This window comes from Camellia sinensis, chromosome 11, assembly GCF_055761805.1.
Source record: "Camellia sinensis isolate YWXY chromosome 11, ASM5576180v1, whole genome shotgun sequence".
Taxonomy (NCBI): domain Eukaryota; kingdom Viridiplantae; phylum Streptophyta; class Magnoliopsida; order Ericales; family Theaceae; genus Camellia; species Camellia sinensis.
Window position 1 is genome coordinate 90,337,534 of NC_138971.1, and position 16,908 is coordinate 90,354,441.

The window sequence follows — 16,908 nt, forward strand, 5'->3', positions numbered from 1 at the left end:
AGGTGGAATGCCGTGGGCTTGTACTTCTTGAGCGCCCTGGTGGTGCTTCCGCCGGTCCACTCCTACAACTGGGGCGCAGCCGGCCTCACCACTCTTCATGGATACATGAGCTCCACTTCTCGGATGCGTGGGAGGGTGGTTGGAGGATACTGGCGAGCTTGGGAGGTGCACAACCTAATTCCCCTTTTCATTACTTTGCTTAGCATTTGTACGTTTTGCTTTGTTCAACATTTGTACTCTCCGTACTTACTGTCACACTACATGCTTTCTGCTTTGCATTTTCTGTACACCATACACTGCACACCATACACTGCACACTGGATCTAATGTCCGCTTTTCTAGGCCTGCCCCTGTTATGTGCTGTACTGCATTCTGCATTCTGCTTTCTGCATTCTTGTTCATACGCTGTACTGATCACATCTGTTCAACAGCTTTGGGTATACGCATACTTCCCAGCGCTTGCTCTAGATCCGGTGGAGGAGACTACAGTGACGGTCCCGTTCTTTGATGTATATGATGGTCCGCTCCGTCGTAGGACTCGGAAGGGCTTCATGTTCTTTCGGCAGCACTTTGACACGGTTGCGGCGGGCGAGGTAAGTCTGCAATAGGATTATTTCAATTAAACCAATGCACCTGCCTTAGTTATTTGACGACTGATCATCTTGCTGATTCTCTTTCTCAGATTACATGGCGACCATGGGAGGTGATTCCGTCAAGACTCTGGGATCAGTATCGCGTTGCCCAGATTATGTCTCAGTACCGTATCCTCTTCGAGGGGCCGATCTGTCGAGCCTGATTTCTGAGTGAGCGCTTTATGCATCAGACTCTAGGGTTGCCTGCCCCATTTGTACCAATGGCGCCTCCACCATCGATGAGGGAGACACATATGTTATCTGCCGACCAGGTGATCCAGTTCATGGTAAGGCTGGAGACAGATTACTTCCGTGCCGAGGGCGACTATGCGACCTTCATTCAGGCACATCTGATGCCGCCTTTGACTGGTGTCCGAGGAGGAGAGGGAGCGAGGGCTCCAGCTATGAGAGGTAGGGGCGGAGCAACCAGATCTCGTAGGAGGAGAGGTCCTGAGGAGAGGCAGGGGTCCAGATGGCCAGTGCTGCCTGCTACTATGACACTCCGAGGGTGAGCTGGAGAGATTTATCAAGTTCCTTTTGCTCCTCCTCCAGCTGGTCACGAGCTTATCGGAGGTTACGGCCCGACTCCGGTATGTACTACATTGTTATCCCTTGTAGAGTCATTTGATTTCACTTAATATCCTGCAGAGTACTAATGATTTCAACCATTTTTTTTGCAGGCTCCTATTGAGTACACTCGTCAGTCCCTGGCGATGACGGCTTCAGTGATAGGGATGCTACAGACGAGCATGGACCTACTCAGTATCTACAGCATCCCGGTAAGTTCGTTCAAACTGTACTTTGTGCCATGAAGTCTTTTCTTAACACACCATTATTTGTATAGCTTGCACACTACATTGATCTGATACATTGTTCCCATACACCATTCACGACCTACATTCACTGCAAATCAGTTACTATTCACAGTACATCCTTTTCCTGCACCTGATACATTTTGATTACTAATGCACTTTGGTGGATTGTCCCTTTTTCAGATTCCTTTCTTGCCGCCAGGCCTATCGGGTGTTCCAGCAGGAGCAGGGGTGGGCCCTTCAACACCTCCTCGAGCAGCAGAGGGAGCAGGACGAGGGACTAGTTCACGGAGGCCTGCCCCAGACGATGATGAGTCTGATGAGGAGGCGATGAGTCCGCCGTCAGAGTCAGAGTCAGATGTTGATGGTGGAGATCCTGGACCTTCATCCAGGAAGAGGACCAGGACGAATTCTCGCGCTTGAGGCCACCGGCACTGATCCAGACACTTTGCTACTTCAGATGTTGATCTTCTTTTGTTTTATTTTCCTTTTTACTACTAGTTTTGCACATTGTACTGCGTTAGGTAGATTTGGTTTAAAACCAATCTCTTTTGTGAAAAGAAACTATGACGGAATGAAAGCAGCCTTTTTGTTCAAAATTTGTTTTGCTTGTACATGCATCGCATCGCATTACTTTACTTTACACAACAATGTAAATGAAATCGAAGTTTTTGTTTTGAAGACCAAACGCTCAAATTGCACTAATCAGGTAGTGAATTGACTAATAACAAAACAACTCGATAAACAAAACAAAGCCTAGCAAGTTTACAACTCGATAAGCAAATTGCAACAACTTGATAAATGAAAGGAAGATAGTTACAACCTAACACAGAAAAATAAAATAATATGCCTACGACAAAGTCTAACAAGACAAAACAAGACCTTGAAAGACACAAGGGATAGGACTCCACTGCAACGGACAACTGGGTCTTCAGTAAGGGAGCCAATGAGCAAGAGGGAAGTACTGCCGGCCATCAATGGATCCCTGTCGTCCATTAGTGTGCCATTGCCGGCCACTGATGAGCCACTGCTGGCCATCGATGGCAGACTCTCCGAAACGATGACATCTGTCCTCCACTCACTTCCTTATCTTCTATATGAGTTCCAGCTTCGGGATTCTCTTCATTTCAGCTCAAATTTGCACCAAATGGAAGCACTCCTTGCCCAAAACCTCACAAATTGGATCGCTTCTCTAGATGGCTCGAAAAAGTTAAACTTCCGGGGCTTCGTCTTGAATACACTATTCACGCTGGGCCGTACTCCGCTGCACCTTCCTTTCCTCCATGCTGCGACAAGGTTTTGGAATCCGGTAACACATGTCTTTAGCTTTAGCGGGCAAGAGATGTGTCCTACCTTTGAGGATTTCCAAGCTTTGATGGAATCCGAGCGTAACGAGGAAATCTTGCCTCAACTTTGATTTGGCCACGTCCAAGCCCTAGGACAAATGTGCAGCCTCACTTTGCATGATGCTCAATCATTGATGCATGATGAGGGGCTGGACATCCCAAGCTTGGTTTGTCGGTTTTCTGATGCTGGCGATCGCGGCGACCATTATCGACAGGGCCATCGACGACACGCGCTTTGCCTATGCTTGCTATCTCATTTCTTGTTTGCCCCGGGCTCCGGAGGATTCAGTGTTCGGTTGATCGAGATTGCCCAAGGCATGAAGGAGGGCAAGAGCTGCACTGCCATGACATTGGCTAAAACATTGATGGGCTTAGATGCTTTCTATCGCCGAGAGACGACCAGATTTGCGGGGAGTCCACTACTACTGTAGGTAATGTTTCCCACCCAATCTTACATATGTATTGCTCACATCACTTGGCCCTCAGGCTCGGTTTTTCTCACAAAACCCTTTTCTTACTTTTCTCTCATTGTACATCTCTCTATTCTTTATTCTCTCATTTTCAATCCCTCCCCAGGTGTGGTTGATGGACAAATTACAGATTGTGGAGTCTTGCCCCGCATACTCAGCTCGCGGCTACTTTTTTCGACAATGCTTGGTCGATGCCCTTGATGAGGGATGGTGGTATAGCTGGATGTGCAATTTGTCCGCAAACCGCATCGCTTGGCGTTGCCCTTGGCTCAATCTGCCGGCGATGAGTTACAATATGACCCGTCAACCTTGGATTCAATTGATTAGCATGACACATTGTGTTTTTTACTTTCCTTTTCGGTTCCAGCGCCTGTTCGGACATGATCAAACTTGCCCGCCGGAAGGGATAGAGTATCCTGCTGTATTCCAGATTCGAGGCGCACAGCTTGCTCGGTATGCCACAGCATGGAGGACTAGAGAGCTCCTGGCCCCCGCTTCCATTTTCAGTTGCACTTTGTCTGATGAGTGCTTGGATTGGCTCAATGAAGAGGCACATGAAGGGCCCACTTTGGCATCAGAGGCTTTGACCAGCTCTGGGAGGGGGCGCAGGAACACCTGACTTAGCTATGCCCCGGATTTATTGCTTTATTCGTACTTTCAAGTTTTCTTTATGATTGTAATAAAAAGCAACTTCAATTTGTATGCAAGAGCAGGAGAACTCTGTATTGAAATCAATGAAATTGAAGGTTGCGGGTACTGAAAATTTTCCTCTTTGGTCCAAAAATGGTCTAAGTTGTAAAAAGATTAATTTTGAACAAAGTCAACTTTTATTAAAACTTTTCAAAACCATTTTCGATATGGATCAGAACTGGACACGCTTGAAATTTGTCACTGAGATGCAGAACCTCGGATCTTAGCAACTGGAAAGTTGCCCCTAGTTTGAATAATACCGCAGCACTGCGCAGCAACGGAAAGTTGCCCCTAGTCTGAAGAGCACTGCACTGGAGATCATAACCGAACTCTTGAATGCCGAGTAGACAAAATGGCCGAGATGATCAAATGGACTAAGTTGATTGGGGAAAAGTTTATGACTGAACTTCAGGATGAAGTTGCCTACGTATCCCAAAGATGGGAATTAAGCCTTGCGTAGTTCAGGCTGAGGTTCACTCGAGTATTTTCACTCTCCTTTTACGCTCTAACTTTTGCCAAGGCCGCCCTTTGCGGGTTTTCAACCTTGCGAGCTCAGTTTTTATATTTTCCAATTTTCTGTGCTCTAACTTTTGCCTAGGTCGCCCTTTCGGGTTTTCGGCCTAGCGAGCCTCTTAGGGGTAATATTTCTTCAACTTGTCCATATTGATCGGTTGGGAGAACTCTAGGCCATCTAGGTCCATTAGAACCACAGCTCCACCTGACCAGATAGACTTAATGATGTAGGGACCAGTCCAATTGGGTCTGAACTTGCCCCTAGGGTCGTGGATGGGAGCTCGGTTGTCCTTGAGCACCAAATCTCCTTCTTTTAGATTCCTGGACTTAACTTTCTTGTTAAAAGCCCTGGCAATTCTGCATTGATAGCCTTGAACATGGTACAGTGCTTTCAGTCTGCGCTCGTCAAAAAGCATGAGTTCTTCAAATCTACTCTGTTGCTAATCTGCTTCGACTATTTGACACTCAGCCAATACTCGCAAAGACGGAACCTTAATTTCAATAGGTAGAACGACCTCTATCCCATAAACTAAGGAATACAGAGTCGCCCCAGTAGAAGCTCTAATTGAAGTCCGGTACCCCTATAGAGCAAACGGCAGCTTGTCTGGCCAATCCTGGTAGGTTTCCACCATCTTCTGCAATATGTGTTTGATATTCTTGTTGGCGGCCTCAACCGCTCCATTGGTTTGCGGCTGGTATATGGATGACTTATGAAAAGCCACGTTGTATTTTTCCAACAAGTCAATCACTTCCTTCTTGAAGTGGGAACCGTTATCTGAAATGACCTCGTTTGGGACCCTATAGCGACAGATGATGTTGTTTTTGATGAACTTCGCAACATGTGAAGCCTTCAACACCGCATAAGACTGGGCCTCAACCCACTTCGTGAAATAATCTATCGCGACCAGGATGAACTCATGCCCATTCGACCCCTTCGGAGTAACAGCCCCGATCACATCTATTCCCCAAGCTGAAAATGGCCATGGCGAAGTCATGTTGTATAGCTTTGACGGTGGGATATTCATGCGGTTTGCATGGATTTGACATTTGGGGCATCGCCGAACAAAGCTGATACAATCTTCTTCTATGGTGGACCAGTAGTAACCCGGTTGGAGGATCTGCCTGGCTAGCATTACCTCGTTCATATGTGCACCACATTCCCCTCCATGGATGGCCTCCATCGGGCGCTTCGATTCTTCGGCTTCTACGCACAGCTTATGCATTCCCAGATGACCTCTCTTATACAGCTTACCTCCACAGATGATGAACTGAACGACCATTCTTCTGACTGCCCTTTTATCCTTGGCATTTGCCCCTGGTGGATACAACTCTTTCTCCAAGAAATTCCAAATATCGTAATACTAGGGGTTCTCATCCTGAACCTCATCTATAGCAGCAATTGACTCGTAAGCCGGCACAAATTTCTAGTCGATAATGACTGGACGCATCCTGACTCCAAACGGGATGTCTATCATGGAAGATAGAGTTGCTAGTGAATCTGCGAACCTGTTGTTTTCTCTTAGTAGATGAGTGAAGTTTAGCTTCTCAAACTGAGGAATCATCAGATCTAAGGTTTGGTGATACATTATCATCTTTTCTTCTTTGACTTTCCAGTCTCCTTTTGCTTGAGACACAACGAGATTCGAGTCCCCTATGACGTCCAACCGTTTTGCCCCTAGTTCCAGAGCTGCTTCTAGACCGGCAATGCATGCCTCATATTCTGCTTCATTGTTCGAGACTTTGAACCAGAGTTTGAAGGCCAAAGGGATGCGGGAATTGTCGGGTGCTATCAGCAACACTCTTATCCCATACCCGTACTGGTTGGACGCTCCGTCAAAATACATCGTCCAAAACTCGTCGTCGATATGCAAAATGGCCTCATCTGGAAATAAGTACTCAACTGCTTCGCCCTCTTCCACCGGGTGATCAGCTAAGAATTCTGCTACTGCTCTTCCCTTGACTGACTTGCGCGTCACATATTTCAGATCGAATTCGGAAAGCAATAGCAACCAACGAGCTAGCCTACCTGTAAGTGTCGGTTTCTCGAAGAGATATTTGATGGGATCTAATCTCGAAACCAACATTACAGAGTGAGCTAACAGGTAGTGCCACAGCTTCCTGGTAGCCCATACTAAGGCTAAGCAAGCCTTTTCCAATGGTGTGTAGCGAGTCTCATACTCTAGCATCTTCTTGCTCAGATAGTAGATGGCCCTTTCCACTTTGTCCTCTGATTCTTGCGTGAGCATGCAGCCCATTGTGGTCTCAGTTACTGAAAGGTACAATATCAACAGTCTCTCCGGCTCTAGCAGTGACAACATGGGTGGGTTCTGTAAATATTGCTTGATCTTTTCAAAAGCAGCATGGCATTGGCCGTCCAACTGGAATTTCTTTCCTTTCTTCAAGAGGCCAAAAAGTGGTTCACAAGTCAAGGTTAATTTTGAGATAAACCGTCTTATGAATTGCACTTTACCCAGAAAGCCTCGCACCTCCTTTTTAGTCCTTGGTGGTGGCATTTCTAGGATGGCCTTGATTTTGGAAGGGTCGACTTCGATACCTCTCTGTGTAATGAGGAACCCCAGCATTTTCCCTGCTGTGACACCGAACGTACACTTCTGAGGATTCAGCTGCAACCGGAATTCTCTGATCCTTTGAAAGAACTTTCACAAGGCGGTGTAGTGGCCCTCTCTTTCCTTGGACTTGACAATCATATCGTCCACATACACCTCAACCTCTTTGTGGATCATGTCGTGCAATATTGTGGTCGCGGTCCGTTGATATGTAGCTCTAGCATTCTTCAGCCCAAACGGCATCACTTTGTAGCAGTAGGTCCCCCACGGGGTGGTGAATGCAGTCTTTTCCTGGTCTTCAGGTGCCATCACTATCTGGTTATAGCCTGAGAAGCCATCCATAAACGAAAGCAAAGCATGCCCCGCTGTGAAGTCCACCAACTCATCGATATGCGGCAAGGGGAAGTCGTCCTTCGGACTAGCTTTATTCAAGTCCCTGAAATCCACGCATACCCGGATCCTGCCATCCTTCTTCGGTACTGGAACAATGTTGGCCAACCAAGTCGGGTATTCGGATACCAGTAGGAAACCTGCGTCAATTTGCTTGGTGACCTCTTCTTTAATCTTGAGAGCCCAGTCCGGGCGGATCCTTCTGAGTTTTTGTTTAATGGGTCGGGCCTCGGGGTCAAGAGGGATCCGGTGCTGTACGATCTCAGGATCGATTCTAGGCATGTCATCGTAGGACCACGTGAAAACGTCTTTGAAATCTTTTAATAAAGCGACTAAGCGCTCGCATTCCTCCGAAGACAACGTGGACCCGATCTGGACCAGCCGCGGGTCCTCCTTAGTACCGACATTCACAGTAGTGATTTCATCCATTAAGGGTTTAACAAATCTTTCCTGCCCTTGTTCAATTAAGCATTGCAAAATCGGAGGAATTTCTTCCTCATCGTTTTCATCAAAATTTTGAAAGTCTGAATTAATGCAATAAATCAAGGGCACAGAAAAGTACTCAAAAACCACAGCTACTTGATTCTCATTAAGCACATCTAAATCGTCCGATTCTTCGGTTACAACAGACTCAAAAGAGAAAGAAAAAGACGACCTGGACAAGACTGTGGCATTCGGGTTATCACCCCCAGGATTACTAGACTCAGACTTAGTCGAGCTAGAACCTGATTCCGACTCACAAGATTCGATGGAATCAGATTCCGGCTCACTACCTGACCCGGTGCTGCTGGACAAAAATCCCTCTTCATACTGCCAAATGAGAGAGGGTGTGATAGATGCATCCAAAATAGTTGCTGGTAGGCCCGCAGCCGTTCCATTCCCGATTTTGCATACCGAGAAGTTATCCCCCAAGCACTTCTGTTCGATCGGAGGATCTGAAAGTAGACACGCCAGCGCTACCCCCATTTCGCTTTCGGCGTCCTCAGACTCCACTTTCTTGCTCTGCTCAACCTCAGCTAATGGGTCTGTCTGCTCTTTGGCAACGTCATCCCCGGGTAACTGCAGGTCAAAGAAAATCTCAAAACCTGGCATGCACTTCCTCTCCGCGTTTAGCCACGGCTCTGGGAAGCCACAAAACGGAAAGTCCTCCCCCTCCCAGACGAAGCATCCATTTAGGGTACCCTGAATGGGCCGGTGCATTAAGTCAAAAGGCTTTCCCGCCTTCTTCGCTCTGGCTCTCCCAGCCATCTCCTTACCCTTCCTTATCCAATCCTCTTTGGTGGGCAGATAACCCAAGCCAAAGGTATGTGGGTTGTGTGGCACCTCAACCAATGCTGCGACGCCCTTTCGGCCGCTCTTTCCCAATCCCATCCCGGGGATGTGTTGAAGCTTGTTCATGAGGTATACTGATTGAGCACTAACATACACCCCCTCATTAACAGCCAAGATGTTCTGCACGACCCGGGCCTCAGCTAGGGTAAAATCGGATAAGAATACATTCTCCATACCGTGCTCAATTTCCAAAACAGGCGTAGATACTTCCGGCGGTGGATGGATCGATGAATTCCCAAAAACAATGGCTACTCCCTTTCCATGGGGGTATTTCACCATTTGATGCAAGGTAGAAGAAACTGCCTTCACTTGATGTAGCCATGGCCGTCCCAAAAGCAAATTGAAAGTGGCGGGAACCTCTAGGTTGTGAAAGTCAATTTCATGCTTCCCCGGCCCAACCTTGGTTTGAATTTTCACTGTCCCCATGACTTCTCTGCTTGTGTTGTCGTATGCCCGAATCACCTGGGCTGTTGGCACAAAATCCACGGTCTTCAAACCGATTGCATAGGCAGTCCTTACTGGACACACATTGATGGCGGACCCTGTGTCGACAAGTACCACAGGTATCCATTTGTTTCTACACTCCACGGAGATGTAGAGTGGCTTGTTATGGTTTGCACCCTCAGGTGGTAGTTCTTTGTTAGAAAAGGTCAACATCGGGGTAGCTCCTCCCGGAAAAACTAAGCCCACCAGCTGTTCGGGCGTGGTGTCTATTTAGAGCTTGGCCTTGTCCATGGCCGATAAGACAGCTTGTCAATGCACTCGCGATGCCATATGCAGTCCCCAGATGGAGATGTCTGCTTGTATCTTCTTTAACTGCCTCAGTACAGCCTCTTCTTCGATTTGTTTCTCTTTCTGTGTCTCAGCTTCCTTATCCTTCCCAAATGTCTCTGGCTGGTCTAGGTGCGGGGGCTTGAAATACCGCCCACTTCTCGTCATATGATCAACCTCACCGATATACCAGGTATCATCTGGCTGATTACTCCCCCAATCCTCATCCGTGTGGGCAAGACATAAATCATCGTCCTCCCACCACATTCCGTCGGTAGCCAACAGGCACCTGTCTGGCTCCGGTTCAATTGCACCGGCAGTACTCTCCGTCCACATGCTCGCAGCATTTTCTCTCTTCGTGCACACAACACTCTCAGTCCCCTCAGGGCCCTTAGCTTTCCTAATTCTCTCGACATCCTTAAACCTTTCTTGTTCCAACTGTGTCAGTACAGCTGGCTGTTCAACAACTCCCGCATTCACGACGCCCAAGTCCTGAGCGAAATTCTTAGCACCGGCGCTCTCCGGCGATTCATTCTGATTTGCGGCCCTTCCGGCCACCACTGATATTCTTGCCCTTGTCGGGCCCTGTTCCAACTGAGCTTTATCAACAACGTCTGGCAGGTCATCAAGCCACCCGGTGACCTCTGCTGACTCCTCAAAATCTGACTAGTTGACCACCATGCCCTCTAGCTATTGTTCATTGAAAAAATGGAGGTTGGCAAAGTCCTCTTCCACAGCCGTCAAACCATCTGTCCCCTACTCAAATCCATCTCCTTAGATCACACACAGCTCTGCCCTCTCTAGCAATTCAATATTAGGCTCAAACTGACCTGCTGGCCGAATGTAATCACTCGGATCATAGGCTTCCTCAGCAACACTCCCAGACTGCTCAAACCCTGATTGAACAATTCCATCCTCCTCTGAAATCTCCTCTGTTCTGTCTTGGCCAGTCACCACCATTGGCTCGGGTTGGGTTCTGGAGATGTCCAACATGCACAAAGAGTCAGTGCAGTCAGGAAGGAGCACCTCCAGTTTAGGTAGGTGGGAAGGAGTGATATATATGCTGGGATCGTAAGACACGACCCCAGTTTGGATGAAGTTGATTCTTTTGGGAGGTGGAGCTTGGTTGTGTGATGGGAGAGGGTTTGTTGTGACGTTGGGTTTTTCTGGAGGCACAATCACCTGCTTGTCAACGAGATCCTGAATCTCGTGACGCAATCTATAACATTGGTCGGTGTCATGACCGTGTTGTTGGTGATATGCGCAATATTTGGTTGGATTGTGGGAAGGGGGAAGTTTTTCTGGCAATGGGCTCGACTCCAGGGGCTTCAAGTGCCCTTTCCTGATTAATACCCCCAGAGCCTTGGACAGGGGAATATACAGTGGGGTGAAGGTTCTTTGGCCTTTGGGTTGGAATCGGGTGGTTTGTGTGTTGCTTCTGGACACGCCGGAGAAAGGTGTAGCTGCCATGGGTCTGGGAGGGGGGATGGTGGTGACCACGCTTACTTCTGAAGCTCTAGAATTTGCGGCATTGCTGGTGCCTGTGTTGTTGTTGCAGTTGAAAGTTCTTTGGGATTGCTCTCTATCTTGGTCAATCAGACCTTGTTTCATAGCATCCTCTACTTGTACCCCCATCTCGTGCAAATCTGAAAAGGTAGGGAAGGGGAGCACAATCATTTTCTACATCAATTTTGGCTGGAGATTGCGCACAATCATCCGGATTTGATCTTTATCTGTAGGCCTTAGGGTCATCATTGAGGCCTTCGCCCTCCACCGGGCCACAAAATCTGAAAAGCTCTCCTTAGGCTCTTGCCTTGTTGTCTCGAGATCACGGGTTGTAATCTCGATTTGAGTGTTATAGGAGTACTGTGCAATGAAAGCCTCGGCCATCTCGTCCCAGTTCCGCTTAACATCATCTTCTAACTTTGCATACTAGATAGCGGCCACACCTGACAAGGTCCGACCGAATAGTGAAAGCTTCTGTGGTCTGGTGAGGCCCATCGGTCGCAGTATATCCGAGAATAACCGAAGATGGACCATGGGATCCCCGGATCTGTCAAAGCGGTCGATTTTTGGCATTTTGAACCTATCCGACAGCATCACAGCCACATCGGTATATCCGTCCTCGATGTCTAGAATGGATTTCACCCCCTGCGATTTCTTGAACAACTTCTCAAGCTTGCTCAATTTCAATGCTGTGTGGTCTACCTCAAACTCGAAGGGAGAGTCCAGTTGATTGACAGACGTAGGTGCCTTGGATAACTGTGGTAGAATCGGGGGCGGAGCCGGCCCCGTCGGGATGCCCGTATCTGCCTGGACATTCGGTGCCTCCCCGAGTGTCGGGACTCCTGGTGGGGGAGGAACTTGGTTGGGAGCAGATGCCCCAGTTTGTTGTTGTAACCTGGCAATCAACTCTGCCTGCTGGGCCATGATCTTGGCCTGTTGTTTGGCAAATTCATCTCGGCGAACAGCATCCAGCTGCATGGCTCTCATGGTGTCCTGCATCTGACGCATCATTTCTTCGACTCCTGTCGGTACCGCCATACTGCCCTGATCTCTCTGAAATATTGGAAGGTCTAACTCTGGAGTAACCTTAGAAAGCTCAACCTGACTGTTCAAAGTCCACCGATCTGGCAATCTCTGCTCGGATACACTGCGTCTTCTCGGCCTTCGTCTGATAACCGGGGGTAGAGAGTGGAACATTGGTTGTCTGTCGACCAGATCCTCAAATCGATTGAGTCGGCAACCTCTTGTCCAGAGTGCTTGGGGAATATCTGCTTGGTTTGAAGCAATTGTGCTAAACTACCTAGCAAAAAGATAAATAAAGCAATAATAAGTGAATAAACGAGCAGACAAACGGACAGCATAACAGCGTAAATAAACACAACGCACAGTCAGGTATAATTAACACGCAATTGATACACTGTTCTCAAAGACTGATCATTACTCCCAAATCACTGTCCCCGAAGCTGAATCTGATACCCGCAGATAACCAATTCCGAAAATACTGAAATGGTGCCCGCAGGCCTAATACCCAAAATACTGAACTGGTGCCCGCAGGCCTGATGCCTAAACTTGTAAACTGATACATGCATTCGTATAGAGACGCACTCTAAAAGCACATAACAAACAAGTGAGAGCCAAAATACACCTATGTTGGGGTAAGGTTTCCCTGTCCTATTTTGTCAGGAGGTAGGGTTTCACTACGCACGCAGCGGTTTCAAACAACCTATAAACGGGTAAGCAACCTGTCCTAGTTTGGAATGGTCACTATGGATTCCGAATGTGCACTAGGTCGAATGGTCGAAAAGGGTGCCCCAGTAAAACTGGGGTTTGTGTTCCCGTCGTGGCAGAGCCCGCAACCAGTCAGCCTTATGGCACGCTTCTCGAAGCAAGCCTCCGACAAACCGTTTAGGAATAGCATACGGCAAACACGGTGTCCTAGGCGCACCAATGCACATGCAATGCAAAGAAACACACAAGTGCAATAAAAAAGGATATCATGAGTTCAAGTCAAGTTCTCTAAATCCCCAGCAGAGTCGCCAAAAACTGTAGATGTCCTCGAACGTCCTGGGAGGGTGAATCCCGTTTTGTTCATTGGGCTCACTACAGTTCAGGACTCAATGTCACGGTCCTGTATATAATCTCGCAGAGTGCAATGCAAGACCGATGAATCATCAAAGAGTCCAAATCTGGCAAATCGTTTTTGAAAACAAATTTTTTGAAAGAAGTGCCAAACATGGACTGATTTGCCAGAAACAGAGTCGCCACCTAAATATTTTATTTTGGGGGAAATTTAGGAAACCCTGACTCGTGCCTAAGGCCACATGTCCATCATCACCAAAGTTGCCTCGGCTCGGGAACTTGGGTACGATTGGGAAAGGTCACTTCGTGAGTACCCCCGCTCGCCCGATCAAAGATTGGCCTCTACCAACCATGATATCTAGTTTTGAAAACATTATGCGTTCCTATTCTGGTTATTAGCCTAGATTTACTATGTGATGCGCACAACATACAAATATAGACTGGATCGCCTGAATTGGAACGACACATCTCATGTTTCTTTATTTTGAAAATGGTTTGATGGTGCTACTCGTAAGTAGGCTAAGACGTGGATTTGCCACTCTCAAGTGGGCTTAAAACTGACAATCGATGAATTGTTCCAATCCAAATAACCCAACCTTCACCCGCAGGCATTCAGGCAGGTATATCACATAAGCAGTTAGCCTCATGGTAAGCATGCTATCATGGCAGTCACTCACACGCATGCAAGGATGCTTAAAGCATAAAATTTACCGAGTACTCCAAGCCAAAACAAAAGTTATGTTAGAAATCCATGCATGATCCTAACTATACAGAAATGCCTAATGCAACACATGCAAAATGCAACTATAGGCTCGACTATTCTACAATGGCATGCGAAATGCTACAACTAACAAGTATTCAACTCGGAATTGAAATACAATGCAGTTAGTATGATACGCTGAGCCCAGTGCATGCAAGATAGATGAACGAATGCAAACATGCTATCATAAGTATGCTAATTGAAACATGCCCTAATCTAACCATCATAAGCTGGTAAATAAAAGGGAGAAAGACGTGGGGTTGGAAGACATACATCACACGCACGCACACTTATTACAATTGTGCCCTCGCTCGGGGGGTCCGAATAAATAATACAAGCCACCTAATTAACTAACCCACGAGCTAATTAATTATTACAAAACCAAATGAATAACTAACTACAACTAATTATTACACAACTTAATTAATTAACAAATTAATTAACTATCAAATGAAAGACAACAAACAAATAGGGAAAGCAGTAAACGATGCTGTTCCAGCTCTGTTTGAAGAAGAGGACGGTATGCATGCTCGCTTTGGTTCCTTGCCTTGAAACGCCTTCCGGTTGCTCTTTAGAGGCTCTGTTTGCAGGGTGTCTTCCAGTGCTTGTTGCTGGACCTTACCAAAACACTGCAGGGGAAGTTACCAGTGGCCTGCCGGCCATGGAAGGATCACTGCCGGCCAAAGGTGGTCCACTGCCGGCCAAGGGTGGCACACTGCCGGCAATCAGTGATAGGCTGCCGGCCACTGGTGTGCTGTGACACCAAACTGGAACGAAGCACAAAATAGAGAAAAGGGAGGGTTTTCCAAGGATATGTACGCACCGTGGCACTCCAAATCACCTCAAAACATTAAGGGAGAGGCCTAGTCGGATCCACGACCATCAATCACGCATCCCGATGCATGATGGCCAAAGATCCAACTTGTGCAAATCAATATGAAAATGAATGCACAAATAAAGTAAGTAAAGCCTAGAACTCTATCATGAATCATCAAGAGCTTTGGCGACCGAGAATTGAGACACATTTCATCACTCGGAGAATGAAACGTCCCTCGTTTCCCGTGCTCGGATTAACACTTAATCCGAACAATGCAATGCATGTATGCTTTATGTAGCTCAAATATGCAATTTGAGGCTCAAATATGCAAGGCATGCCAAATACTATGCAACTAAGCATGCGAGTGTGCAAACTAAGCTAATGTAACACAAACACACTAAGTATGCAACAAGGATACACAATGCAACTAGCTAAATGACGTGCAAACGTGCGAATGTGATATGATGCAAGCATGTGACCAATGTAATGCAACATATCAAATATGCATTGGTGGGCTTAAACCATAAAGGGGCAGACCTCAGCCCATCCCAAAACAGTGGCCAAAGTGCAAGGAAGCAAGGCCAAAACAACCTGATTAAGCATGTTCATGCAAGAGGCCAATGAGCACATAAACTAGAGCTATATGATACAATGCTTGCAGGTCTCAAACACCTCAAAATAATCACCCCACATGCCATATTGATGCTGAAAATGCCATGATCATACACCAAAACAAGCTCAAATGATATGCCCAAACAATGGACTCTTGAAGCACATGAACTACAACTATGTAATGCAATGCATGAGAGTTTTATCCAGCCCAAAACAGAGTTTCTACATGTTAATTTAGGGCCTAAAACATGCTGGAAAATAGTCAAAACAAACTAGAAAAGCATGCTCTCCTTTAGGCCATTCTAAGCATTTAAACCATAACCATGCAAAGCAATGCACAAGCTACCTTAACACCTCAAAACAGAGCTTAATCATAGCAAAATATGGACTATTGCAGGCCAAAGTTAAGCTAGCACATGTTACGAAGATAGGCTAAAACATGAAACAAGCTATGGCTAGGGAGCAAAATTACACTACAAGTGTATTATGCAAGCATGGAGTGACAAAACCAACCCAAAACAGGTTCATGGCATTATAAAACATCACCAAAAACCTACAAAAATGGACTCAACACAAGCTAAGCACATATGCTACTTTGATGAGCTATGAATGGAGTTACACTACACATGCTAGATGCAAGTAGAATATAACCAAACCAGCCATGGACAGGGCCAAGGCAGGTCCTAAAAGTCACAAAAATATGCCTGAACCAAGCCTCAAAAATGCATAGAGGGATGGTCCTTTGGAAGGCCAAAAATGTAAGCAAAGAGGAACACAAAGAGAGCGGACTAACCCCCCCTGATTTAGGACCTCAAAACCACACCTCTACCACCAAAATCCCACTAGATTTCAGTGGTAGGAAGGCCAAACCAAGGCTAGCTTGGAGGCCTCAAGATATGGCTTGAAACAAAGCCAAACAAAGCATGCAAGGGGGCTACACACCCCAAACAGAAAAATGACCTTAACCAAACTTAAAAAGAACTTGAAAACAAGACTTTTTCCAGTTATAATCAAAGCCTAAATCAATATGCAAAGAGGGCTAAAGCAACGTGCAAGAAAGTGCAAAAATGGGAGAAATGCTCACCTTTGAAGACCCTCTTCGAAACCAGCAACTTCAAGGGGTGGAAACCAGTTTTCAGAGCTTAAGAATCCTTCCCAAGAAGCTTGGTTCAATGGTGGTGGTGTGTCTCTATGTGTTGTAGTGTAAAAGTGCAAGGAAATCCAATTTCTAAGCACTAAACTCAAGCAATATAGAGAGAAAGAGAGGTTTTCCTCTTTAAAAGTTCAGAACCCTATTTAAGGAAGAAGCCTCTTCCTTATATAGAGGAATGAAAAGCCAAAGCTTCTTCAAGAAGCTTTGCAAGGCCTTCATCCCTCCATACACGTGTATGGAGAGGAGCAAACAAAAAACCAGCTGGCTCAAAAGATCTGGAGGAAAACCAGCTGAGACAGGGGGGTGCCGGCCATCATCAATGGCCGGCAGTGGCTCATTTATGGCCGGCAGGAACAAGTCCCTGGCCAGTAGTGCCATGCCCTGGCCGGCAATGCACCACGGGGTCCACTATGATAGGACCTAGTCAGGGTCCAAAAATGAGGCAGAAAGGATACAGG